We start from the raw sequence: 24,708 nt of genomic DNA on the forward strand, positions 1-24,708 counted from the left end.
CGATTCCCTCCTCACTGCCCTGTGGCTTGTCCCCATTTATTGTTGCCTCTCTCTCCCTCTCTCTGGCTTCTTGCCCCTGTTTTTAAAATTCCTCCCTCTCTTCTCTCTTCCCTGTTGGCCGTGTGATCTTCAGCCTTTCTCCACCTCTTTCTGCCCAGCTCTCTGCGTCTATTCATTAATTCTTCCCTCTCTGCCCTGTAGCCTGTAGCTTCTGTCCTTTCTCCATCTTGCTGTCTCTGGCTTCCCCGTGACCCTCTTTTAGAATTGTTTCTCTCTTCTCTCTGTACGCATTGCGATTCCTTTTGCTCTCCATCTCCCTTTGTTTTGGTGTTTTTTTTGTTGTTTTTCTGGCTCCCTGTCCCTAATTGTTAATTCTCTGCCTTCTCATGCTCTGTACCACGTAGCCCCGTGGTTTGTTTTGTGGTGTTCCCTCCCCGGCCCCTTCCCTCCGTCGTTGGCTGTCTCGGCTCCCTGTCCCCGTGGCTTCATTCTTCCCTTTCTGCCCTGTTCTTGTCGCTTATCTTGTCTGTCTCCATCTCGCTCGGTCCAGCTTCCTGCCCCTGTTCTTCTTTCCTCCCTCGCTGTCGTGCTGCCTGCCCCAGGTTCTTTGTGCGTCTCCAGCCTGCTCCTCATCCTTCTTTGTTGGTCTGTGTCCTGCTCTTCCCCTCTCTCTGCTGCTTTTATCTCCACCTCCGTCAGGCTCCCTGTCCTCCTCTGGCCGTCCTGTTCCCTGCCTCGTGCCTTCTCACTACACGCACACACGCCCCCCCCGCCCCCGTCCAGCCGGATGCTGCTCTTCTCTCCTCCTACTGTCCTGTGCCCTGCTCCTCACCTTTGGTGGCCTCCCCCTCTGCCCAGCAGCCCGTCGCTCCAGGAGCCAGGCGACGGACGGTCCGTTCCCTGCCAAACCGGGACAAGCGCGTGCCGTGGCTTAGCCTCAGCTGGCAACTCTGCACCAGGGAGCTGCTTGCTCGCTCCACCCTCAGTGGGCTGGGGGAGAGAGCTGGAAGGGTAAAAGTGAGAAAAATCATGGGTTGAGATCAAGACGGTTTAATAGGTAAAGCAAAAGCTGTGCGTGGAAGCAAAGCAAGGAATTAATTCGCTCCTCCTTTTCGGCGGGCAGGTGTTGAGCTGTTTCTGGGAAAGCAGGGCTCTGTCATGTGTAACGGTTACTTAGGAAGAGAAATGCCGTAGCCCCCAAGGACTCCCCCTTCTTCCCCCAGCTGCGTGTGCTGAGCATGATGTCAAATGGTATGGAATATCCCTTTGGTCAGTTAGCTGGGAAAGCTTTCCCAGCTGTGTCCTCTCCCAGCCTACTTGCTGGTGGGGCACTGAGAGAACCAGAAGAGGCCCTGACTGTGGAAGCAGTGCTCAGCAAGAACCAAAACATCTCTACATTATTAATGGTGTTTTGAGCATAAATCCAAAACGTATCCCTTCCTAGCTACTGTGGCGAAAATGAGCACTATCGCAGCCAACACCAGCTCCGTGCGGCTGTGGCAACGGCGGCCGAGGTGGCCTTGGGGCAGGGGGGGAGCGTTGGGGACCCTGACCCACGAATGGCTCCTGGGACTTGTTACGTGCGCGCCTGCACAAACACCTGCCCTCTCGTTTGCCCTCAGGGCTGCGTTTGCGCTGCCTTTGCGTGGGGCAAGGGGCTGTGATGGAGCCCAGGGGAGGAGGTGGTGCACTGTGGGGGTGAGGGGAGGGGGCCCCCCGTTGCTGCTGCGCCTCAGCTGTGGGCGGGGTCTGGATGGAGGAGCCCCAGGTGCGGGCGGTGGGGCTGACGGTGCCGGCTCCTCCCTGGAAAAGGGGTGGTGCCCGGCTCCGGGGGGCCAGTGTGAGCCGAGGGCGGAGCGGAGCTGTGGCCGAGCGTCAGCGGGCTGCGACTGTAGCGAGGGAGGAGGTGAGCGGGGGCTGGGTGGTGGAGCGCTGCGTCCCGGGTCAAGCCCCGAGGAGGGCTGCGGCGGGGCAGCGCCGGGTCGGAGCGGGCGGTGGGGAGAGCGAGGCTGTGCTGAGGGCTCGGTGGGGCTTCCGGGTGCATCGGCGGCCGGGACGGTGGCCCGCAGGGTCCGAGAGCGGGGAGGGCGGGCTGGCGGCGTGCCGGGAGCTGTGGTGGTGCGCCTGCCGGGTGGCCGGGCGGCCGTGTTGTGGCGCAGAGCGTGCTGGGAGGTGTAGTCCTGGCGCAGTGGCTGCCGGCGCTGTCACGTGGTTCGCCGGGGCGTGGCGGGAGGCGCGGTCTTCTGGCGCTCGGGTGCCGGGCGGCCGTGGCGCGTACGGTAGGCGCGGTGTATTTTTGGGGTTGGATTCGTGTTGATTTCTGGGGGCTTGCGGGTGCGGCCGCTCCCCGAGAAGCGGTGAGTTCCCCGGGAGCTGACAGAAGGGAAGAGGGAAAGGAGGAGGACCTTTTCCCCCTGCCCAGGGCACAGATGATGGCCGCCTCCCCGGCTCGCCGGAGCTCCCGCTCAGCCTCCCCTGGCCCCCCCTTGCCCCGTGCGCCTGCCCCCAGCTCCGGCACCTCCCCTGAAGCGTGCTGCGTAGCCCTTGGCCGCCCCCAGGCCCTGTCGTGAAGGCAGCGAGCCGGCCCTCAAGCGCACTGGATTCCCCCTCGGCGCAGGGGCCCTTAGCAGTAGCGCGGGGAAGGGGCGGTGTGTCCGGAAGCCCCTGCGCAAGGAGAGGCTTTGGTCAGGGTCGATCGACGGTAATGACGGTCGCTGTTTCTTCTTTCCCTCTCCCAGAGACCGTGCTGAGGACGTGGTTGTCTGTCCTTCCCCCGGGGACGCCGTCGACTGCGGCCGTCTCAGGCTTGCGTGGCTTCTCTCTGCCCGGCTTTGCCATCCTCGCGGCGCCGGGGTGAAAAGGGACACACAGAGCCCTTCCTGGCTGTGGAGAGGAGCTGCCTCGGCTGAAGCTGGAGACGCCAACGAAAGGTAAAGCAGAAGAAACTGAAGGCGCTCTGGCTGCCAGCTGCCTTCCTGCTGCAGGCAAGAGAGAGCCTGTCCCTGCAGGTGAGGGAGGAAGGATCCCCCTTCATAGCCCGCAGCGGGCCGGGCCAGGCCACCAACGTGCACCGCAGGGTCCGTACGCGGTAACCCGGAGTTGGGTACGGGCGTGTAGTGCACGAGCGAGCTAGGCTACGTGCCGAGGAAGCCTCATCTGGTAAGAGCTGTAAGACACCCACGTATTCTCTTCAGGTGGAGGACGGCCTAGAGTCTGGAGCTGCAGAAGAGGCAGGGAGGAGAGGAGGGGAAAGAAGCATCTGAACGGCTAAATTGTGCCAGCAGCGCTGAGAGCGAGAGTCGCGGTGAGTCCTGGGCCAGTGGGGCCCCGTTGCCTCTCTTGTGCGTCCTGGGCCCTCCCTGTCTCTCCCCCGGCCCCGTCTCTTTCCTTACCTGCTGCAAAATTTTTTTTTGTTTGTTGTTTTTTTTTTTTTTTTTGCGCCCCCCCGCACCTTCTTTCTCCATCTCGCTCTGAGTGGCTCCCTGCCTCCCTGTCTTTTCAGTCCTCCCTCTCTCTGTCCTGTAGCCTGTGGCTACTTTTCTCTGCCTCTCTCTGCCTGCACTGGATTCCCCCTCGGCGCAGGGGCCCGTAGCAGTAGCGCGGGGAAGGAGCAGTGTGTCCAGAAGCCCCTGTGGAAGGAGGCTTTGGTCAGGGTTGATCTGCGGTAATAACGGTTGCTGTTTCCTCTTTCCCTCTCCCAGAGGCTGTGCTCAGGATGGGGTTGTCTGTCGTTCCTGTTCGTCTCTTCCTCTCTCTATTCCTTTGCGCTGGTCCCTCTCCCTATTGTTTATTGTTTTGCTTCTCTGAACCTTTTTTTATTCCCAGCGTTTTCCCGTGACAGGAGCAGCAAAGAAGGGAGCGGAGCATCGGGGTATCCATGGAGAGAGCATTGGGCGTTCTCCTGTCTTTGTGGGGCTGACCCTGAGGAAGTGTGGTACGTGGGTCGGTAGCATGAATATATATATTTTGTGGGTGCACAAACCCGTTTCAGAGTGTCAGAGGGTAAGGGTTTTGTTCTGTTCAGTGTAAACATTGTTCTGTTTGGTGAATTTGTCGAAGATGAGAGTTCAGTGGGGGAGGAAGTCAGCTCTCTGGCTGGTTTGAGGGTAAGGTGGGCTGTACGTGTTTGTCGGTCATCTCTCACCTGCCAGATGTTTTGAACTAGTTGTATCTGGTTTTCGTAGGGAGTCACGAAGGGGTTTGGGGCTCCCCAGTGGCGGGTGCTGTGGCCAAAAGAGAAAGCAGGGTCACAGAGTGCTTCATTTACGGGGCTGGCCTCGGCCATCTACTGCACAAACTTCTGGTATGTAGCAATCGGGACTCGATTTCCTGAAGGAGGAGAGGATGATGGAGCTCGTTATAAGAGCATAATCGTTTTGTCTTCTTTTGGCAGTACGGGCACCCAAGGACCAGCTTGCTTTTGAGGAACGGCACGAGGATGTTGGTGTCGACGCTCAGCAGAGGAAGGAAGCTTCTTTTGGAGGCCAAGAAGATGAAGTAGACTGCTTATTTGTTGTGTTTGATTTTCATTGCGGGGATGGGGAGGGGTGGAACATGCAAAACGCGGTCCTGGGCAGGGGAGGTTTCTGATGTGGGAGGCCGTGAGAGAGATCATGGACGCTGCTGGACAGGCGTTAGAACCCGTTGCTCAGGTTGGACGGACCCAGCAGAACCACCGCACCATCTTAAGTAATGCCTGCTCACGTACTGAGATTTTAGTAGTTGCCCCCGCATCAGCTTTGGCTTTTCCTCGTCGAGCTTGTGTTTTGGCAAGAAGCGTCTTTCGTTAAGCGTTTGGGTCTAAGGGGTGTCCGTGAGGCTACGTGGTGCCCATCCCCATGAGATTTTGTGACCATCAAGTGATATTCAGCATCCATCTTATGCCCGTCTCCTGTAACTACTCTGCAGTTTTCGCTTAAGGCTTGATAGCGCAGCGTTAGCTGAGGGCGGCATTTCCCCCGCTGGCCCCTCCACGCCGACGGCGTTTCCCCTGCCGGCCGCTGTCCGTTCCATGTAACTGTGACTCTTGTCCTGGCAGAACCTTTGCCAAAGCCACCTTTGTGCTCCACAGCAGTCTGTTTTCTGTCTCGAGTATGTTTCTTTTTGGTATCCGATACCCCAGAGCTGTGTACCGTTGGCTCAGGTCTCTTCTTGAGCTTCTGCGAGAAGAGAGAGCCTTCATCTGTTTTAATCCATGTGTCTCCTGGGGTGTTTTTTTGTTGTCCTTTACAATTTAGTTTTGCCCCAGCTACTGAGGTGTTAATTTAGCTGCTTCATACGGTTCCCGATACGCTTGTGTATTTCCACGTTTCTTTTCGTGTTTTTTGTCCTTTGAGACTGATCTAGTTCTGTTAAGGGACTGAGCGAGAGAGAGCGTTGAGGTGACTCCGAATGGTTGATGGCTTTACAATAAATGATTTACTTTATAACCAGAGATATTTTTTGAGAAGGGGTTCTTAAAAGATTTCGTTCTGCTTTGCCATTCCGCTGGGGTAGATGAGCCCCAGCCTTTTTTCAGGAGGCTCATTCTGCTCCTGGGCTTCTCTGGTACTGTTCCTTGAGTTGGTTGCAGGTTTTGAGCTAAGCTCTTTGGGTAGGTGTGTTTTGACATTCAGAGATGGGGAGGTTTCTGGTTGAGGTAAGAGATTAAGGAGCAGTCAAAGTTGAGCAGCAGATATATATTAGGAAGTACACTTGTACGAGCTTTTGTTTTCCCTTGGGTCAGTAAGTTTGTGTTGGGTGTTCAGGGGTAGCAAGATGGTCTAATAGTGTGTTTTGGATTATTTGGTTTTGTGGGGGTTTTTTTGTTTGTGGTTTGTTGGGTTTTTTTGTGTGTGGTAGGTTTTTTGTTTGTTTTGTCTTGTTTTCCAGGAATTTTGACTTGACTGAAGGTAGAACCTTATATTTTTTCCACCAGTTTTGCCTGTGTTCTGCAAGTTGTTGACGTTATCTCTCAATAGGACTGATGGTGAGATGCTGCGGTAGGGGTTAGGGTGAGTGTGTTGTACACATCTGTATATGGAGCTCTAGCCTTCCTTCAGAAAGCAGCAGGGACGTAACGCATAGTGTGTGTCGGTGTACGGGACTGCTCGTCGCCTTTCCCGATCGCCCGCAGAGTACCACGTTGTCCCGAGAACCTTTGCAGCTTGCGGCAGGTCCCTTGTAGATTATAAGCATCAGGGCTTCTGTTATTTTGTGGGCCTGTAGAGAGCACGGAGTCTGCGGGAAGCCGGAAGGTGGGAGGTGCTCGCAGAACGCGGGGCAGAGGTGGGAAGGGCGGCTCCCGAGGAGCGGCTGACAGAGGGGCTTTAGGGGTGCAAATACAGGGCAGGAGCTGTCGGGAAGGAGTGAGGTTCCTTCCCTGACAGTTCAGGAGGAGAGGAGGGGTTTTTGAAGTCTTGGTACCGGGGAATGGTTGGGAAAGGGGTGTTTAAGTGTTAGCTAATGGTCGTGTTCTGTGTGCAAGCAGCCTCCGGTAGCCCAGTCTCCTTCCCCGTATGTGTCAGCACGGCCACTCGAGCGTGCTGTCTGCCGAGAGGTTCTCCACGCGGCTGTTCATGGAGTCGCTCAGGAGTGAGTTACCTACAAAAGGAGAGTGTGTCGCTACACCAGCCACGCCTGTTTGCTTCCCGTATTGCTTTTGGCATTTGCCCTATCGGTGTCCGCCTGTGCTTGAGTCATCTGACACGAACTGTGATTTTTGTGTGTTGCGTGGTTTGACTTTTTCTTGCAGTTTAAGTAACAGGTCGAGGGTTAAGCAGGACAGTCGAGCGAGGCGTGACGGCAAAGGCGAGCAGATGGCGTCGTGTGCTGTGACGGGGCGGGCTGTGAGGTCACTCGTCTGGGATTTCTGCCTTTGGGGTCTCTGTGTTGCCGAACAAGTCGGTCAAAAGGATTTGTTAGTTTGTTTTGCGTGGTGAGCTCTTGCTTTTGGAAAGCAGTGTCCAACATCTGTGTGCCTCTCCGTATTTCCCCAGAAGTGGGCCCGGCATTGAAGGTGACGGTTCCCCAGCCATCGGGGACGGACCGAGAATGCGAGCAGGCACCTGACGTGGCCACTGACCCGGGAGGCACGGATTGGGAGGTGAGCGGAGCCGTGTTGGCACGGTAGGGGAAAGGATGAGTCTGGAATGTGGCTGTTGGTGCAGATGCGCGGTAGGGAGCCGGACACGGAAGGGAGGGGGCGAACAGAGCATCGTGAGAAGGTAGGTCAGCACGTGACAACGGAGGGGTCGTGCAGTGTGAGCACCTATGTGACTAGTTAATGAAGGGACTCACAAAACTATATGCAAAGCGGGATGTCTGCCCCGAGCTCGTTGGGCAAGGTGAGCGATGAACAGGGAGCCGTAGCAGCTGTTATTTTTGAGGTGTGGAATTGTTTGTGAGCGGGCGGCCGCTTCCAGGCGCAGGGGTCGCCTTGTCTCTCTGGTTCTCTAGGCACCGTAGGTGGTGGCGGCCACGACATCCAGCCTCATTAGAGCGTGGGGGAGCGGAAGTTCACGGCGCTTCCGAGGAGGCTGTTGTTGCGGAAGTGGCTGGCGTTGAGTGGTGCGATGCTGAGTGATGGCACCGCACGTTTGGAGATGAAGAGTATCCGTGTGACCGCAGCCCCATCCTACGTAGCCTGTGTGGCCTTTTTAAAGGATGGCTTTTGAGCCCCCAGATTTGGAAGGGAAGCTGAGGGGCCGATGCGGTCTTTGTGCGGGTGGCCGGTCGGTTGGGGGAAGCGCAGGTGGGGCAGGCAGGGGTTGTAAAATCAGCGGAGGGTACCGTTCAGAGACCGGACACGTTTGGGCCGAGAGAGGTTGTGGTGTCCTTTCTGCAAAACAGAAGCATCTGCCAGGCAGGGGAGTTCCTGCCTGTGCTTGTGCTGTTGTGTGGATTTTGTAGTCTGTCTTTGTTCCTTACTGTACTCGGGTCTCGATGTGTCTGTTGTTCTCCGTGCTGAGCAGGCACCTAGGTAGCAATATTGAGGGTTTTGCAAGCCCTGGCTCATCGGCATAACGGTAACCGAGAGCTTCCTTTCTCGCATTTTAAGTCTACTGCATAGATTTGTCTTGTGTCTGAAATATTAGACCTTTATAGAAGGTCATCTTTTTGCAGCGGTGATTAAGGCGGCCTCAATACTGCTGCTGAAGAGCAGTCTGAATACGCAGAGCCCTTTTCTGGGACCTGTTCCCTGCACCTGAACGTTCTGAGGTCTTTAAGAGTGGCTTGTCGCTCGTACGTCGTCCTAGTTGTGGGTATATGGTTTTATTGCAGGTGATGATGGTACGTGACTTCTCTGCGGATGCTATAGCTTCTTCCTCGCTGCCGTATAGATCTTCTCGCCCGGTGGCATCTCTGGGCCGGAAGTCCGTCGTCTCGGTGAGAGTTTTCTTAGGTGCCTCGATCGCGTCGCTTGTAGTATTTGTGAGCGGTGTCGGTCCGTGCATGTCGATGCCTGTGTCAGAGCTGCTCCGCCTGGGGGTGTAGCAATGGTAGAGCGGAGGAAAGAATAGCAATAAGAGTATATGGTTAATGTTAATATGCGTAGACTGTTTTGGCAACGCCCGTACAACCCTCGTCGGAGCGAGTGGCTGTTGGCAGCGGGCGAGGATGGTAATTTCCGGGGTGTTTTGTGGGTGCCGAGGGGATGACCGTAGCTGCCTGGGAGAGGCAGCTAGAGTGCTAGCTGAGCAGAGGGCACCTCTCAGCTGTTCAAGCTTGTACGTGCGTGGGGCTTAACATTTGATTGAAGGTATTTCCTTTAATGGCATGCAGTAGTTGGGCTCTAGATGGTATTCCTACGTGGAAGCAAGACCTGTGGAATGGTTAAGCTGTTGCTGTGCGTCCAGGTGACTTGTTCTATCATGCTGTTCTTGCAGAGGATGAAGATGGAGCTGTGCAGGGTGACAGAGCAGAGCTGAGTAGAGCACACTAAGGCAGCGGGTCCGTGTGCGGGATTAAAGGGAAGATGCGACCGAAGGCTATTTGAGGAGCATTTCAGGCGAGCTGGGTCGCAGTGAGGGGGCGCATGGGGCTGGTGACTTTGTTCTCTTTGCTCTCAGGAGCACAGCGCTATCCCTAGGGGCTGGCAAGGTTCTAATTGTGGGGCCGGCGCCCATCGGGTGCTTCTTTTTGCGTTACAGTTTAAAGCGTGGATCGCTCTGATGTTTGAGGAGTTTCTGGGCAGTTGTCGTCTGCGGCGTCGTTCCCAGATGCGTGAACAGCTCTGCTCTGTCGCTGTCTGTTTTCAGGGAGCGTGATTTCTTCCCTGCATCCTTACGTTCTTAGGTCTTGTAGCTGGGCTTCTTGTGCCTCCTCCCTCTCAGTTTTGAGAGGAACTTCTTGTCACGGGCCCTGACGCTCTTCTAATCATTTTGGATCTCGTTAGGGCCTCCTTGCATCCCTGTCAGGGTTCTGCAGGTCTTGTTGCTGGACGAGCTCTTCCGTCCAGTTGTCTCTGTGTTTGCCGAGAGCGTTCTCTCGTCTTGGAGGCGCGCAGTTTGTAGTGTTTCTCATAGCGTTGGTGTGTGCGTTTTGTGAGTTTGGCTCGGAGCCGCCTTGCTGGCCGTGTAGAGTCGGGTAGGTGGCACAGCGATGAGAGCTTAGGGTTCATCTGTTGCTGTGCTAAGGCTGTTGGGGGAAAGGTGGTACCGTCATCTCGGATGGAGTGGCCCTCCTCAGCAGGCAAGGACCGTAATCACCGTGACGTTTTGTGGGCTCGGAGGCCGTGACCGTGGCTATCTGGGAGAGGCAGCTAGAGTTCAGCTGAGCAGATTACCTCTGCAGGGTGTTCAAGCTTGTACGTGCGTAGGGCTTCATGTTTGATGTCATATGTTTGTTTTTAATGGCAGGTTATAGTCGGTGTTCAGGAACAGTTAAGGTACTGCTGTGCAACCAGGCGACTTGTTTCGTATTGGTTTTGGAGATGCCGAGGGACGAGTCGTGCAGGGCGACGGAGGGGAACTGAGGGGACCGATGTAAGCGGGTGAGTCGGTGCGTGGTGTATATAGAGGGAAGATGTGACCGATGCCTCTATGACTCCATTGCTCCTTGCGTTTGTCTTTTGTTTTGGTTTTGAAGTAGCGTAGCAATGAGCAAAGGAGGCAAGTCGAGCAAGGCGAGTGGTGATTGGTGGGCTGAAGTAGCAGCTCTTTTCTGAGGTGTTGTGTTGCTGGTGAAGTTATAAGCAACGCGTGTCGTTTGGGTGTTACGGACGGCGGGCGAGGTGCCGTGTTCAGCTGCAAGTGACGTAGGCCGGGTGGGAGGCTGTCGAGGGAAAGGGGTGCGAGACGGGGATCGGTGCGGGCAGGCTGTGGCATCGGGCAGCATCTCAGGAGGTGCCTTTTCGCTTGGCTTTTTGCAGGTGCCGCTGGCAGGCTCGGAGTGCTGCTGCCACACGCCTATGAGAGGTCTGAGAAGGTGGGGCAGCGGCCAGCATCTAAGACCAGAGAATGCTGTGGTCCGTCGTCGAGCTCTTCAGTTTTGTAGGTAACACGTGGGCCGTCTTTGGAACGGCGTATGAGCATTAGAAGTGAGCTGGGTAGTAATGAGGAAGTCACGGGGCGGTGATTTCTCACGAGCGTAACGGTAGTTTACTGTGTGTTGATACGTTTGGTGCCACAAGCGATGACGGAAGCGGGGTGTGATGCTGGAATCTGTGCAGAGCAGGTGAGCCGATGGGCATGTTCGTTTTGATGAGGGGGGTGCTCTGGAAGAGATCTGTGTTGACCTGTGTGATACTTATTGCTGGCTCTGGGTTTTTTTCCTTTTTTACATGATGAAGAGGCACCTGGCCACTGCAAGAATATCCTGGTTAGCTGGTGTGTTTCTTGTTGTGAAAGGATGCATAATCTGACCCATCTGAAAGCCCCACAGTGTGACTTTTGTTAGGAAGAGATTTTGAAAAATTGAGATATTTCTTATTCAGTGAGGTTGCATTCTATGAACTTGCCATCAGAGTGCATCTTAGAGACAGTGTCTTTGTCAGCAGAACTCATCAGCACAAGACTTGCAAAGTATTGCTTTTTTTTAAAGACAAAAAAATCCACGGTCCTTGCGGAGATCCAAGCACAGCACATACTCCAAAGGTTGATGGCATTGGTAGTGCTTGGGTTCTCAGTTGTAACAGTCGAGATACCATAAAATGCGGTTCGCCTGCATGCTTCGGTACAGCCGAACGCATTAGCAGGTCTGCCGGTCCTTCTTGGTAGCCCCGTGTATTGCAACACTGGGGATTTGATTTGTGTGGTTTTTTGTTGTGGTATTATTTTTTCCCCCCCCAAAAAAAGTAAAACTGTATCGGGGATCTCTTCACTCACCGATTCTTCTGTCATAAATGAAAGTTTAAAAAAAAGCTAACATCGTCTGATTTACGACGTGACTTGCGCTCTTTCAGCTGTAACTGCCAAGCAGATGTAGGGTACGATTTGTTAGGTGTACTTAAGCAGGTAGGTATTTGTTGTAAATATTTAATGAGGGGCGACTGAATGTTGTGGGGGGGTGTTTCCTGCCGGTATTTTGAGGGAGCGCTCTTAAGTACTTTATTTCAGTCTCGCTTTCGACGCGCGTTTCCCTGGCAGTTCAGCAGCATCTCTTGGGCGGGGCAGCCGGGCGGACGTCCCTCCCGACTCCGTAACACGCCAAAACCCCCCAGTCACGTTGCTGCTGTGTATTTTGGAGATAGATAATCTTATGGCGGGCGTGAACGGCTGTGCGAGTTGAATGAACGCAGAAGGAAAATGGAAAGCTTTTAGAGCCTAGACGCTCATATTGGATGCGCGTAAACACGCGCCCGCCTTCTCAGCACAAAGTGAATTACTGAGATTTATTCTTAATTTTTTACGTTACTCTTTCAAGTTTGACACGCTTCACTTCAGGCTTCGTGGAGCCAGGCAGCAAGACGTGCGGCGGCAGGGCGAGGGCTGTAGCTGCTGCGGTGGGTCTGTAAGCGGAGGTTCCGGTTCCGGTACAACTTTGCCCCGCAGCCTCACGGGGTTATCTCCCCGCAGCGGTGCCGTAAGGAAGGGATGAGACGTTTTCCAGCACCAGCCAGAGCGTTCAGTGTTACGCGAAGGATCTGTTCAAAATGGTATCGGTTAGTCTTAATACCGTTTTCAAGCGTTCCAATCACTCTAGCTTTTAAAGGATGTGTTGTGTTTTGACGTGACCCGTTTGCCTGGAATCTTGCTGCGGCTCAATTTCCTTCCTACCCCTTATGCTGACTGAGCTCCTCCATTTTCTTCTGTGCTATTTTATTAACGTGCTGAAATATAGTTTGGGATTTCTGTTTTTCAGATGTCGTCTAAGTGTCTCGTGATGCTCAAGAGATGCCTGCCGGTCGTTAAGCGTGGTGAAGGTAAGGGGCCATCCCTCGGCCTGGAGGCTCCTGGCTCTGTCTCCAGCGGGTGCCCCGCAGGTGCGGCCGCGAGGGCTGCCCGGTGGGGAGAGTCGGGGCCCCCAGGGACCGGGGCTGTTTGTCACCCCGGGGAGCCCGTCCCAGTGCGGGAACATGTCCGAGCGGAGCCCGAGAGAGACGTGACACCGTCCTCTGGCACGCTCCTGCTCTGCCGTGGGGCAGCCGCCAGCCTGCGGACAGGGGCTGGGGGGGCTGCAGCTGTTTGGGGGGCTGCCCCACCTTTTAGATTTTAGCAGAGCTCCCCCTTTTCTGGGGGGTGTGGGAGGGGTGTGCGTGTACCTTTGTAAATGGCACTATTAAAGTAACGAGCTGCAGGTTGGAGCAGGTTCCCTTGTTTAGTGCCCTTCTTGGGGGTGAATAAAATTGGGGGAGTCCTGGGGGGGGTGTGATGATGTCATGTGGGGTGCCCCGGTGTCACTGGGGGAGCTGATAATGCGTCAGAGGAACAGGTGAGTGGGGGCGTCATGTAGGGGTTCCCCCCCAAAAAGGGGGGTTACAGCCCCAAAATGCCTGAAAATTCAGGGGGGCTATTACAAAAACCTCTTATATATATTGACATGTGTAATATTAATTTATAGATGCATAAAGGGATTTTGAGATAAGAACTTATCTCTCCTATATTATATAACGGATTTCGGGATACAAAAATTCTGCATCGAGATGCAGGGTTTTAAAACACAAAAGTAACTCGACCGTCTATATATCTAGATCAAAAAATAAAGGAGTTTAAAGTGAAAAGGATAGATGAAGGAATTCAAAGCAGAAGAAAGTCTGACTAGAGCGAGCATCTACGCTTAGTGTGTGTTACATAGTCTAAGTAGATGTGTAATCTAAATAGAGGTTATATAGAGTGAAATAAGCCGAGGTATAACTGTAAGTAGATGTCTAAATAGAGAAGTCGAAAAAGATTGAAGTGTCAAAGGGTAAGTAAGCAGATAGCTAGCCTAAATAGCTGTTTTATGTACGTGTTAATATGGAAGTCTAAACAGGTATGTGTAAAGAGATATTCTGTGTAAGTGTAAATAGCCTAAATAGGTGTAAGTGTAAATATAATAGCTAAGTCTAAACAGATGTTGTATGTAAATGTAAAACAGATAGTATATATAAAATATAGATGTACTCCGTAAGGATGTGTAAGTAGACACATAGTGCAAATGTCTATGCTATGTAAGGTTTTAAAATGCAAAGAAACCACGTTGATAGAGATGTTTATAGAGAAGATTTAAAAATTAGACACACAGCCCACCCCCCAATCAACTGAAGGCACAAAAGCGCTTTCAAATGCTGCCCCTTCCCCGTTCTCCTTCTCCCATCCCGATTTGGGGCCGATTCCCCCAAATGGGGACTTTCCCCTCTGGGGCTGCGTAGGCAGCCTGGGAGCTGCTGCCAGGGCAGACACACACTCCAAAGCCCCTGAGTCTGGGTCTGCAATGGGGGGTGAAAAACCCCAAACAGGTTTGGGGGAAAGAAAACAATTCGGGGCTCTTGGGAAAGCCCACTCCTGCTGGGTTTGTGCAGTTGGAAAGGAGGGGGGTAAAAAAAGCGGGGGTGGGGGGGCGGAACCCTGCTAACCATTCTCATGCACAAAAGCAAAAAATCGCCAATTTCAATGTTGTGGAAAGGGTGAAAAAAACCCGGAAGTGAACCGTTTGGAAAAGCAATCCCAACTTTTACCTTATGGAAAAGCAAAAAAAAAAAAAAACCCCAAACGGACAAAACCAAAGTAACCCGAACAACAACAAAAAAAGCCAAACCATCCAACCGGAAATCACCAAAACTAAATAAACCCACCGAAAACCCTAAACTGGGGAAAATTTGGGGTGAAACACCGGCAGTTTGAGGGGCATTGCTGGGGCTTCTCTGGAATGGATTCGCCGGAGCGGGTCAGTTATCTGGAGCGGATCATCTGCTGCAGGTTAGCCCAGGTGAGTTGCCCGTTGTGGATTATCCTGGGGGGGACCCCCTGGTGTCAGTCATCCCCATGCATGTTCCCCGTGGCGTGTCTGCCCAGACATGCCCCTGTCCAGCGGTGTCCGCCTCCTCCCCCGCCCTCCCTCTGCGTGTGTCTGTGCCCTCCCAAACGCTTTCCCCTGACATGGCCCCCCCGCATGACTCTTTTTTCCCCGGTGACGTCCTCCCTCTCCCTGGCCTCCTGTTCTGTGCTCGCTGAAGCCTTGTGCTTACGCAGGATGAGCAGAGCAGGGTGCTGGCAGTGCAGAGGCGAGGCGAGGCGCTGCCAAGCCAACGAAGCCCAAGGCTCAGCAGCGCACAAGTCCTTTGCAGGTCAGCCACTGGCACCTGGTCTGCCTGGCTGCCCCGTGCCCTGACGCACAGCTGCCCCCCTCACCCCAGGCAGCCTGCCTTCGGAAGGGCAGCTGTGTTCCCCTGATTGATTTTCTTCTTTAACCCTCTAGGACCTGTTGACTTGCTGCTCTCCCTGTCACAGCCCTGATGCCGCAGGCCTACAGCAACTGATGGGGCTCACTCCGGGGGGGTGGGGGGTGGGAAAGGGGACCTTTCTCCCCAGGTCGTTTGTGCTGCTTCTCCTCCCTAGGGCGTGGGGTGGGGGTGAGTGGGGCAGGAGGGAGGACGGTAACGGCCACCTGATTTTTAAAGCAGTCGAGACGGAAGGACTAAAATGCTCGAGGCACTTTGGTGGTGGGCGGTGCGGAGGCAACGACTGACACTGCTGGGGCTGCGGGAGTGGGGAAGGTGCAGAGAAACATGAGCTCTGCGCACGCAGTAACAGTTCCGTTATCCCGGCGAACGTGACCCAGAGCCGGCGCGGGTCTTGCCCCAGAGAAGAGTCACGGACGTCGTGCCGCTGCCGCCGTGCTGTGCTACGGCAGCCGGGAATCGCGCATGCGGAGTGGCGATGGTGGACCCTGCTGACACCGTGCGGCCAAAGTGCGGTACCGCACCCGGAACAGACGCATGCGCAGTGGCGACGATGTGTCACTGCTCGCTGCTGCCACCGAGCGACCGAACCGCGGAACAGCACGGGGGGCCAGCTGCGCTACCCTGCTCGCGGCAGTCACCGAGCGCTCAAAACCGGGTACTGCAGACGGGCAGCCGCCCGTTCCCGAGGGTGAAGTTTTTTCGCTGGTCGCTGCTGCCACCGTGCAAGCAGATGCCGGTACTGCAGCCAGGCAGCTCCGTATGCACAGTGGCGCTTTACTTTCTGCCCCTGCTTCCACCGACCGCCCAAACGCTCGCAGTGCAGGTGGGCAGCCGCGCATGCGCAGTGGCGCCTTTTTGTGCTCGCTGCTGCCACCGAGCGATCAAACCGCGGTACTGCAGGTGGGCAGCCGCGCATGCGCAGTGGCGCCTCTTTCTGCTCTCTGCTGCCACCGTGCGATCAGACCGCGGTACTGCAGGTGAGCAGCCGCGCATGCGCAGTGGCGCCTTTTTGCTCTCTGCTGCCACCGTGCGATCAAACCGCGGTACTGCAGGTGGGCAGCCGCGCATGCGCAGTGGCGCCTCTTTCTGCTCTCTGCTGCCACCGTGCGATCAGACCGCGGTACTGCATGTGGGCAGGCGCGCATGCGCAGTAGCGCCTTTTGTGCTCGCTGCTGCCACCTTGCGATCAAACCGCGGTACTGCATGTGGGCGGCCGCGCATGCGCAGTGGCGCCTTTGTGCTCTCTGCTACCACCGTGCGACCAGACCGGGGTACTGCAGGTGGGCAGCCGCGCATGCGCAGTGGCGCCTCTTTCTGCTCTCTGCTGCCACCGAGCGACCAGACCGCGGAACAGCACGGGGGGGAGCTGCGCTACCCTGCTCGCGGCAGTCACCGAGCGATCAAAACCGGGTACTGCAGACGGGCAGCCGCCCGTTCCCGACGGTGAAGGTTTTCCGCTGGTCGCTGCTGCCACCGTGCAAGCAGATGCCGGTACTGCAGCCAGGCAGTTCTGTATGCACTGTGGCGCTTTACTTTCTGCCCCTACTTCCACCGACCGCCCAAGCCCTCGTAGTGCAGGTGGGCAGCCGCGCATGCGCAGTGGCGCCTTTTCTACTCTCTGCTGCCACCGTGCGATCAAGCCCGGGTACTGCAGGTGGGCAGCCGCGCATGCGCTGTGGCGCCTTTTCTGCTGGTCGCTGCTGCCACCGTGCGATCAAGCCCGGGTACTGCAGGTGAGCAGCCGCGCATGCGCAGTGGCGCCTCTTTCTGCTCTCTGCTGCCACCGTGCGACCGAACCACGGAACAGCACGGGGGGGGCTGCGCATGCGCAGTGGCGCCTTTTTGCTCTCTGCTGCCACCGTGCGATCAAACCCGGGTACTGCATGTGGGGGGCCGCGCATGCGCAGTGGGCCTTTTTGCTCTCTGGTGCCACCGTGCGACCAAACCGCGGTACTGCAGGTGGGCGGCTGCGCATGCGCAGTGGCGCCCTTTTGCTCTCTGCTGCCACCGTGCGATCAGACCGCGGTACTGCAGGTGGGTAGCCGCGCATGCGCAGTGGCGTCTCTGCATGCTCTCTGCTGCCACCGTGCGATCAAACAGCAGTACTGCAGGTGGACAGCCGCGCATGCGCAGTGGGCCTTTTTGCTCTCTGCTGCCACCGATCGACCAAACCGCGGTACTGCAGGTGGGCAGCCGCGCATGCGCAGTGGCGCCTTTTCTGCTCTCTGCTGCCACCGTGCGATCAGACCGCGGTACTGCAGGTGGGCAGCCGCGCATGCGCAGTGCCGCCTTTCTGCTCTCTGCTGCCACCGTGCGATCAGACCGCGGTACTGCAGGTGGGCAGCCGCGCATGCGCAGTGGCCACCCTTTGTATTCTGCTCGCTGCTTCCACCAAGCGACCGAACCCCGGGACTGCAGGCGGGAGCTGCGCTACCCTGGTAGAGATTTCCACCCGCCCCTTACCCGATCGCGGCAGTCACCGGTCGATCAAAACCGGGTACTGCAGACGGGAAGCTGCCCGTTCCCCAGGCTGAAGTTTTCCTCTGGTCGCTGCTCCCACCGTGCAAGCAGATGCCGGTACTGCAGCCAGGCAGTTCCGTATGCGCGGTGGCGCTTTATTTTCTGCCCCCTACTTCCACCGAGCGCCCAAACCCTCGTACCGCAGGTGGGCAGCCGCGCATGCGCAGTGGCGACCTTTTAGCTCTCTGCTGCCACCGTGCGACCAAACTGCGGTACTGCAGCCAGCAGCCGTGCACGGGCTGTAGCGACATTTTGCCGCGCTCACTTCTCCACGCCACTTAGTGACCCCCCGCACGCTACGTGGTGACGTCACCGTGGGGGCCGGAACCGTGTAGGCACAGCCCCTAGCGACAGGTGTTGACCCCTTGCGATAGCCCGTTGAGGGCGGTCCTGATACCCCTCGCCACGCTCTTAGCAACGGGCCCTGCCCCCGGCGATGGGCAGGCGGGCCGTCTGATGTCCGACCCACCTGGCCCCACCCACCCACTTTGGTGCTGTGCGGTGCACTTTGCTCTCTGCTGCCACCCTGCGAGCCTTCATCCCTCGGGGGGGCTCGGCCCGCCCCTTTTGCGGGGCGCTGTGGGAAGGGCGGGGGCGGGGCCCGGGGGTCGAAGAGCCCCAGCCGGGGCTCGGGCAGCTCTTGCTGCCCCTGGGCTTCTCTGCCGTCGGTGCTCCCGTGTTCCCTCGGGCGGTCGCAGCTTTGGGGCTGTCTCAGCCCCCCGGGCAGGCGTGCTCTGGCGTTTAGAGAAGCGGAGGCGTTGCCTGAGGTAAGGATTCCAGAGCTTGGCACTCTTTGGCAGCATCTGTACTAGAAAGGTCCCTTGTGGCCTGCTTTGCTTTTTTTCTCCCGGGATGTTGTTTCGGGCGCTGAGGGGGCGGTGAGACGGTTTAGTGGTATGGTGTTCTGTTTGGGGTTTGTTTTTTGCTTTGCTGGTTTTCTTCCCCCTTGTGAGATCATTTCATTCATTTATCATTTCATATTATCATTTACCCCGCGCCATTTCCGTCCCCTTTGGGCAGCAGCGGATCTGCCGCCGCTTCAGGCGGCCGCTTTCTCGAGGGCGAGGAGCTGGGACGACAACGGGCCGCTGCAGGCTCTGGTCAGGGTAAGAGGCTGTTCCCTGGGGAGCCGGCGCAGGGGGAGCGGAGGTACGCACGGGCACTTGTCGGTGCCCCTGGCCGGTAAAGGGAAGGTTAAATTGTTAGAGTGCAAATAAATACATTTTATTTAGGGAGGAGTCGTGACTAAATTTAATCGCACCTATTACTGAGCAAACCAGGCAGTCATTATTCCTAATCTGTAATTAAAAAAAAAATAAAGGCAGTCCTTTTTTATGCCATAAATAGAGTTGCGAGTCATTAATAGCTCAATCTAAATACAGCCGTTATTACATCAACTGCAGGCATTAATGACTCCTGATCAGAAACAAAATAAGGACAGTTTTAGAATCTACAATGAAAATTGAACTGGAAAGCTAAATTGGGAGTGGGTAATACTGAAATTGTAACAGGGCTGTTAGAAAGTTCAGAGGCAGCGACAGCTCCTGCTTCCAACCCAAGCAGTAAACGAAGCTTTAGATTCTTAAATGAACAGAAATAAAGGTGAGCTGTTAAACAGTGGCTGGGTTCAAGCGTAGGCATTAAGAAAATTTGCAGGTGCGGGTGATTCCTGACGAGAACTAACAATTCCAGAAGATTTAGATTTAAAATGACAAAGCTAATGGAGTGCCACAACCGCCCGGATGTAACTGCAGCCGCTTTGGGGGAATGCCCCAGCCCTCCCCAACCACCGCTATTAATTACTGCCAAGGAGAGCGAAAGTGAAAGTAGAAGCAGTGCAGGTGAAATGCGAGCAGTACGCTTTTCCTAAGTCATCTCTTCGTGTCAGGAGAGGAAAGAAAATGGAAAGAAGATGTTTGCAGGGGGTCTGTGCTGGGTTGCCTGCGCGTCTCTTCCGTGCGTCCTTGAGGAGACATTTAGCTCCTGTTGGGCGCTCGCAGGTGGAGACAGGGCGAGCTGGAGGCGGGATCGGTGCTGGCCCTGAAAAAGGGATGGGCAACGAGCTGAGAGAAGAGGGGGCAAGGGCTGAAAAAGGGTCTCCAGTTCTGCAGGGAAGGCAGCGGGATGTGACTCGGCAACCGCTCTGAGGAGTGCAGGGTCATTCGCTGCGATGAAGTCAGGGTCTGCGGCTGGCCCGGAGAGGCAGCAGAAATCCCAAACTCTTTGCAGGGGTACCGGCCAGATTAGGGCAACACCTGAACAGTAAAACCATTTAGGGGAAGCAGAGCTGGGCTGCACCGCGTGGCCAACCTCCCTCTTCTCCATGAGTCCCAAAGGGGCAGCTCCAAGAATGTGCTGAGAATTCATCCCTTGCGCTAAAAATGAGACGTAAGTAGCACCCACCCGTGAATTTTATTTTCTCTCTCGCTCTGCGGCTCCTGCCTGCTTGTCTCTCCTCAGTGCTCACCTGCACCCGTGCTCGGATGGGGCAGCTGAGGGAAGGTGCTGCCATCTCCCCAGCCCCGGCGGACCGCCCCTCAGCTGTGTCCTCTGTCAGGGAGCGTCGTCATCTCTCCTGCCTCCCAGAGCGTGTCCTGTAGTGGCAGACGCGCGGGCTTTTCCCTGCACGCGCATACGGGAAGGGAAGCGCAGTGAGAGCTGGGCTTGTCAAAGAGTAACGGGGGTGGTGGGAAGCGTAGCTAGAACCGGAGAGCTACAGCGCAAAAGCAAAGCAGACGGGACACAAAAGTAAAATGGTGCACAGGAATGCTGAGGCGAGAACTCCCGCAGCACACAGGAAATCAGTGTCGGAATCTATTTTCTTCTGACTGCCAAATTAAAAATAATGGCACGCTTTGCAACGCTAAGCTCGCTCTGATCGTCTGAACTGTTTCTTTCCAACTCCCCACCGCCCCCAGCACACCGTTCAGCCTCCTCAGCCTGAAATGCCTTGTTTTCCTTCTTTTTTTTTTTTTTTTTTATGACAGGGCAACTTCTGTTCCCGAGGTGGTGCCCACAGTACAGCTATCTCTTCGAAGGCAGTTTGGTTTAGGTCAGAGAATGTTTAGCCTGGACTGAATCAGCCTCTGTTTCTATTTCTGGAAATCATCGGTCCTGTGCATAAAGCCCGGAAAAAAGGAAATATGAACCAAAGGACGTGGGGCCTGCAGGGGTAGGAAAATATTTGAGAAGAGGTTCAGTGGGGAAATGATTGTTTGTCTGTGGGGCGTCCAGGCAAGCAACCCAGCTGCTAGAAAGCGGCGCTGTCCCCAGGATGGCCTCGGCGGTCCCGTCGGAGTCGGGGGAACAAGGACAAGGCAGGGTGAAGCATCTGACCTGCCGTGTGGAACGTGACTGTACAAAGCACGTGTGATGCACTGCAAGTTCATTTGTTTAAACTGTGAGTTAAAGAAGGTGTGCAGTTGCTTTGTAAACAGCCGACGCTCTAAAGCTACACCCGTCTAACTGCTAGCTGTATTAAATCTATCGTATTGCTGTTTCTGCATTAAAAAAAGTAACAAACCAACACACCTATGTAAGCACGTCTAAGTACAATGGAAAACCACTGTTTAACGCGTGGCATGTGTGGGTTGTTTTTTTGGGGTGGGAGGGTGGGGTGTATGACAAAAACCTGCGAGAGACACACGCGCATACGCACATGTCATGTTTAGCGCTCACCTAAACCCAAAAAAGAAAATCCACTCTTTATTTTGCAGCATTAGCATTAGCTTCCAGCGCACAGCCTGAGCGCGTACCTCTGCTCTCACCATCTGCTCCCTCTTCAACCGTGTGTGGCTGTCATCATCAGCTTGCACAGGCTTTCCTCGTGCAAGTTTCCGCGACAGCTTACGAGAAGGCAGGGAAACAAACCCAGCAAGACGCGTAGTGCCTTCCTCTATGGGCTCCGTCCAGCCTTTGTTAAAATGAGCAGAAAAGAAATCTGCTGCTGCCTTTACCCTGACTCGCTCTTACAGAGAGCATCTGACTTGACCCGCAGCAAAGCGATGCCCCAGGCAGCAGCACGTATTGGCGCGGACCGCGGTTTCACCCACCTGTTTTACTGCGCCGGTCCTTTCCCACGGCCGATGCCGCAGATGTGGCGCGCCCCACCCCCAAACCTCTTTACGAGGGTTCCCTGGGCTCTGCAAGTCGCCTGCTGGACGTGTTGCTGATTCAGGCACGGGCAAAGTCAGCTTCTTCGCTGGCCTCGGGCCAGGGCAGCCACGTACTCGAGGGAAACTGAGAATATCTCCAGCGAGATCTCACCAGGAGGCTGGGACCTCGTCAGTAGGGGAGAAAGCCAAGCGACTGACACTGAAAGGGAGCTCTTTGCTAGGCTGTAGATCGTAAAGTTAACAAAGAAAACAAACCTGCCTTTTTAAAAATGCCCTCTTTTGAGTCTGCCACGTTTGATACAGATTTTTAAAATTGCAGGGTATATCTCCTACAGGCCTCATGCAAAGGGAAGCGAGTACCTCTGGCTCTCAGGACAAGGGGGTCCCTCAGGAGCCCAGGTGCTCACGCCAGCCGGCATCTGGCACAGCACAGGGCAGGAGCTTTGGCAGTAGTACGTGAGCTGAGAATGAGAGTCAGGCAGCACTGCACGCTTCTCCTGTGAGCCGCCGAGGCTCGCGCGCTGTACCTTCCACAAATAAAAGGCCAGAAGAGTCAGCATTTCTGCTAGTTCCAGCCTCATCCGTACCCTCGTTAGTGTAACTGTAAGCGAGCGTCCCGTAGCGACTGGGAGCGTGGCAGCTGGGCTTCCTGCGCTGCCTTAGGTTGTGCCCTTGGAGAGACCCTTCTCCGAGCCCCGGGCTGGGTGGGCTGCGGTGCCGTTCAACGCTGAATAGGCACGAAGGCCTATAAACAAAATGTATTTATATTGCACCCATACCCGGCAGCCAACCGCCGCTTTATTTACGTATTCTGCACCTCCTGCCGACGCTTTTAAACTTAGCCGATATTGCCGCAGTTTTCTCTGACGGGGCAGGGGACTGCCACGCAGCAGGGGGAGTTTCTGGGTGCCTCCCACGGACACAGACGTCCTCAGCTGGGTAGGGACAGGGTGAGAGCTGGAACAACTCTGCTGACATGTAAGGGCCGTCCCAGGGCAAGGCTCCTCGGTCTGGGGGCTGAAAGGCGAGCCGCGCTGGGTGGTTGGTGTGGGAGTTGTGGAGCAAGTAGGGGAAAAAAAAAACAACAAGAAAAAACCATCCAAATGTTTCACAGCAGGTAGAAAGCTTGGCAGAAAGCAAACTGAATGCTGTAAAGACAAAAGCCGAAAGCCGGCTATGGACTGTACGAAAAGAGTCAGTGCCACGGAAAGAGGTTATTTCTTCAACTGACCATAGGAGGCTTTTTGTGAGATAACACAACACCTCTTCTTTCTGCTACGGCGCGGCACCGCAGCAGTAATGGGCCAGAGCGTGCGAGCGCCTTTGGCAGTATCGGTAACGACCGGGGCACGGCCGACCGGCCAGCCCACCTTCCGCACAAGGAAAACACCATTCCCCTGGAACGCCACGCAGACCCAGGACGGGTAAGGCGGAGGCCGAGCCCAGGCGCCCCCATTGCCAAGGACCACCTTGGCCTTGCAGCGTCTCACGCTTCGGGGTGTTCTGCTGGCCGTGGCTAAGCTCAGGCCCTCTGCTCGTGGCTGCCCCCGGTCCCCCGGCGCCGGTCGGGCCCCAGCCCCCAGCGCGGTGCGGCGCAGGGCAGTGACCCAGCAGGGCGGCCCCCCGGGCCCCAGCCCCCCGCCCCCCGCCGTGCCTGCGGCCAGGGCCCCGCGGCCGCCGGCCCCTTCCTCCTCTGCCCGCTCCCGTCGCGGACGGCTCGGTATGTGTCACGAGGGGCAGCCCCGTTGAGCAGCTCTCGGAGGGCGCGCGGCTCTGCCCGGCCGTGACCGGGGCCCGCAGGGGTTTCCCGCTCGCTCGCTCGCCCCGAAAAGAGCTGGCCCCGAGCCGGCGCGTCCCCCCCCGCCCGGCCCACGGCGCCCTCGCGAGCTGAGCGCGGCCCGGCCAGCAGGGGGCGCTGGCGCTCACCGGCTGGGCGCGGGGGCGGTCCGGCGCGGGGGAGGGGCCGGTGGGGGCCGGTCCTTCCGGCCGCCCTCTAAGGGCCGCCCCGCGGGGCTCCGGCTTCCGGTGGCGCAGCGCGGCGGAGCGGAGGTGGGAGCGGTGCGTGGGGCGGCTGCGCCGCGAGGTGTCTCTTTGCGGTGCCGGGGCCCCTCTGCGGCCCGGCGTGGGAAGCCCGTGGCCGGCGGAGACTGCTCGGAGCTGGGCGGGGAGCACCGCGGCAGTCCGACCGCAGGCAGCCATCCCCTGCGGTGGCCGCCAGCTCCTCAGGACTCCTGGAGGCCTGGCAGCGCCCGACCCTCGCCTGCGGCAGCCGCCTGGGAGAGCAGCGCGGCCGTGGCCAGGGGCCGGAGAGCGCTGGTGAGTGAGTTCGGGCAGCGGTGGAGGCTCCGTGCCGGGCCCGACCCCGGGCCGGGGTGGGGGGGGGGCGGCGGCTCCGTGCCGGGCCCGGGCCGCTCCGGGCCGGGGTGGGGGGGGCGGCGGCTCCCTGCCGGGCCCGGGCCGCTCCGGGCCGGGGTGGGGGGGGGGGCGGCTCCCTGCCGGGCCCGGGCCGCTCCGGGCCGGGGTGGGGGGGGGGGCGGCTCCCTGCCGGGCCCGGGCCGCTCCGGGCCGGGGTGGGGGGGGGGGGCGGCTCCGTGCCGGGCCCGGGCCGCTCCGGGCCGGGGTGGGGGGGGGGGGCGGCTCCGTGCCGGGCCCGGGTCCGGGGTGGGGGGGGGGGGGCGGCTCCGTGCCGGGCCCGGCCCCGGGCCGGGGTGGGGGGGGCGGCGGCTCCGTGCCGGGCCCGGGCCGCTCCGGGCCGGGGTGGGGGGGGCGGCGGCTCCCTGCCGGGCCCGGGCCCGGGCCGGGGTGGGGGGGGCGGCGGCTCCCTGCCGGGCCCGGGCCCGGGCCGGGGTGGGGGTGGGGCGGTTCCCTGCCGGGCCCGGGCCCGACCCCGCGGTGGGGGGGGGCGGCTCCGTGCCGGGCCCGGGCCCCGCAGAGAAGCCCTGGTCGGGCATCGTTCGCTTTTGCACAATGTAGGGCTTTCCCCGTCGATTTTCTGTGTACTGTGTTTTGGGCCACCTGAAACCCTTTGGCCGGGTAGGTTTGGTGCGGGGAGATGGCAGGTCTGGAGCCTGAAAGATCTCGGGTGGGGGGCGGGGGAGGTATTTTTGCCTTAAAACTCTGAGCCCACCTCGTGTGTCATGTCGTGTTATCACGTCGTGAGTCTGGTGACTGTGGCAAATGGCTCAGTTGGGCGTTTTCTGATAAATAACTTCTGAACGTGTGCGTGTGTAGGCACGGGGAGATTTGTGCAGGGTGACAGAGCCCTTTGTG

The 24,708-nt window shown here is 57.2% G+C and overlaps 2 long non-coding RNA genes across 2 annotated transcripts; both read left to right on the plus strand.

Moving 5' to 3' along the window:
• The first annotated feature begins 6,507 nt into the window (after window positions 1-6,507).
• On the plus strand, window positions 6,508-12,729 carry LOC142050942 (uncharacterized). The gene is made up of 3 exons (XR_012658218.1): window positions 6,508-7,084; window positions 10,352-12,076; window positions 12,283-12,729. It is a non-coding gene; the product is annotated as an uncharacterized LOC142050942 (long non-coding RNA).
• A 5,730-nt stretch (window positions 12,730-18,459) lies between these two features.
• On the plus strand, window positions 18,460-20,849 carry LOC142050944 (uncharacterized). Its single transcript, XR_012658220.1, has 2 exons — window positions 18,460-19,711; window positions 20,311-20,849. It is a non-coding gene; the product is annotated as an uncharacterized LOC142050944 (long non-coding RNA).
• The last annotated feature ends 3,859 nt before the right edge of the window (window positions 20,850-24,708 follow it).

This window comes from Phalacrocorax aristotelis, unplaced genomic scaffold (genome assembly GCF_949628215.1).
Source record: "Phalacrocorax aristotelis unplaced genomic scaffold, bGulAri2.1 scaffold_64, whole genome shotgun sequence".
Lineage (NCBI taxonomy): Eukaryota > Metazoa > Chordata > Aves > Suliformes > Phalacrocoracidae > Phalacrocorax > Phalacrocorax aristotelis.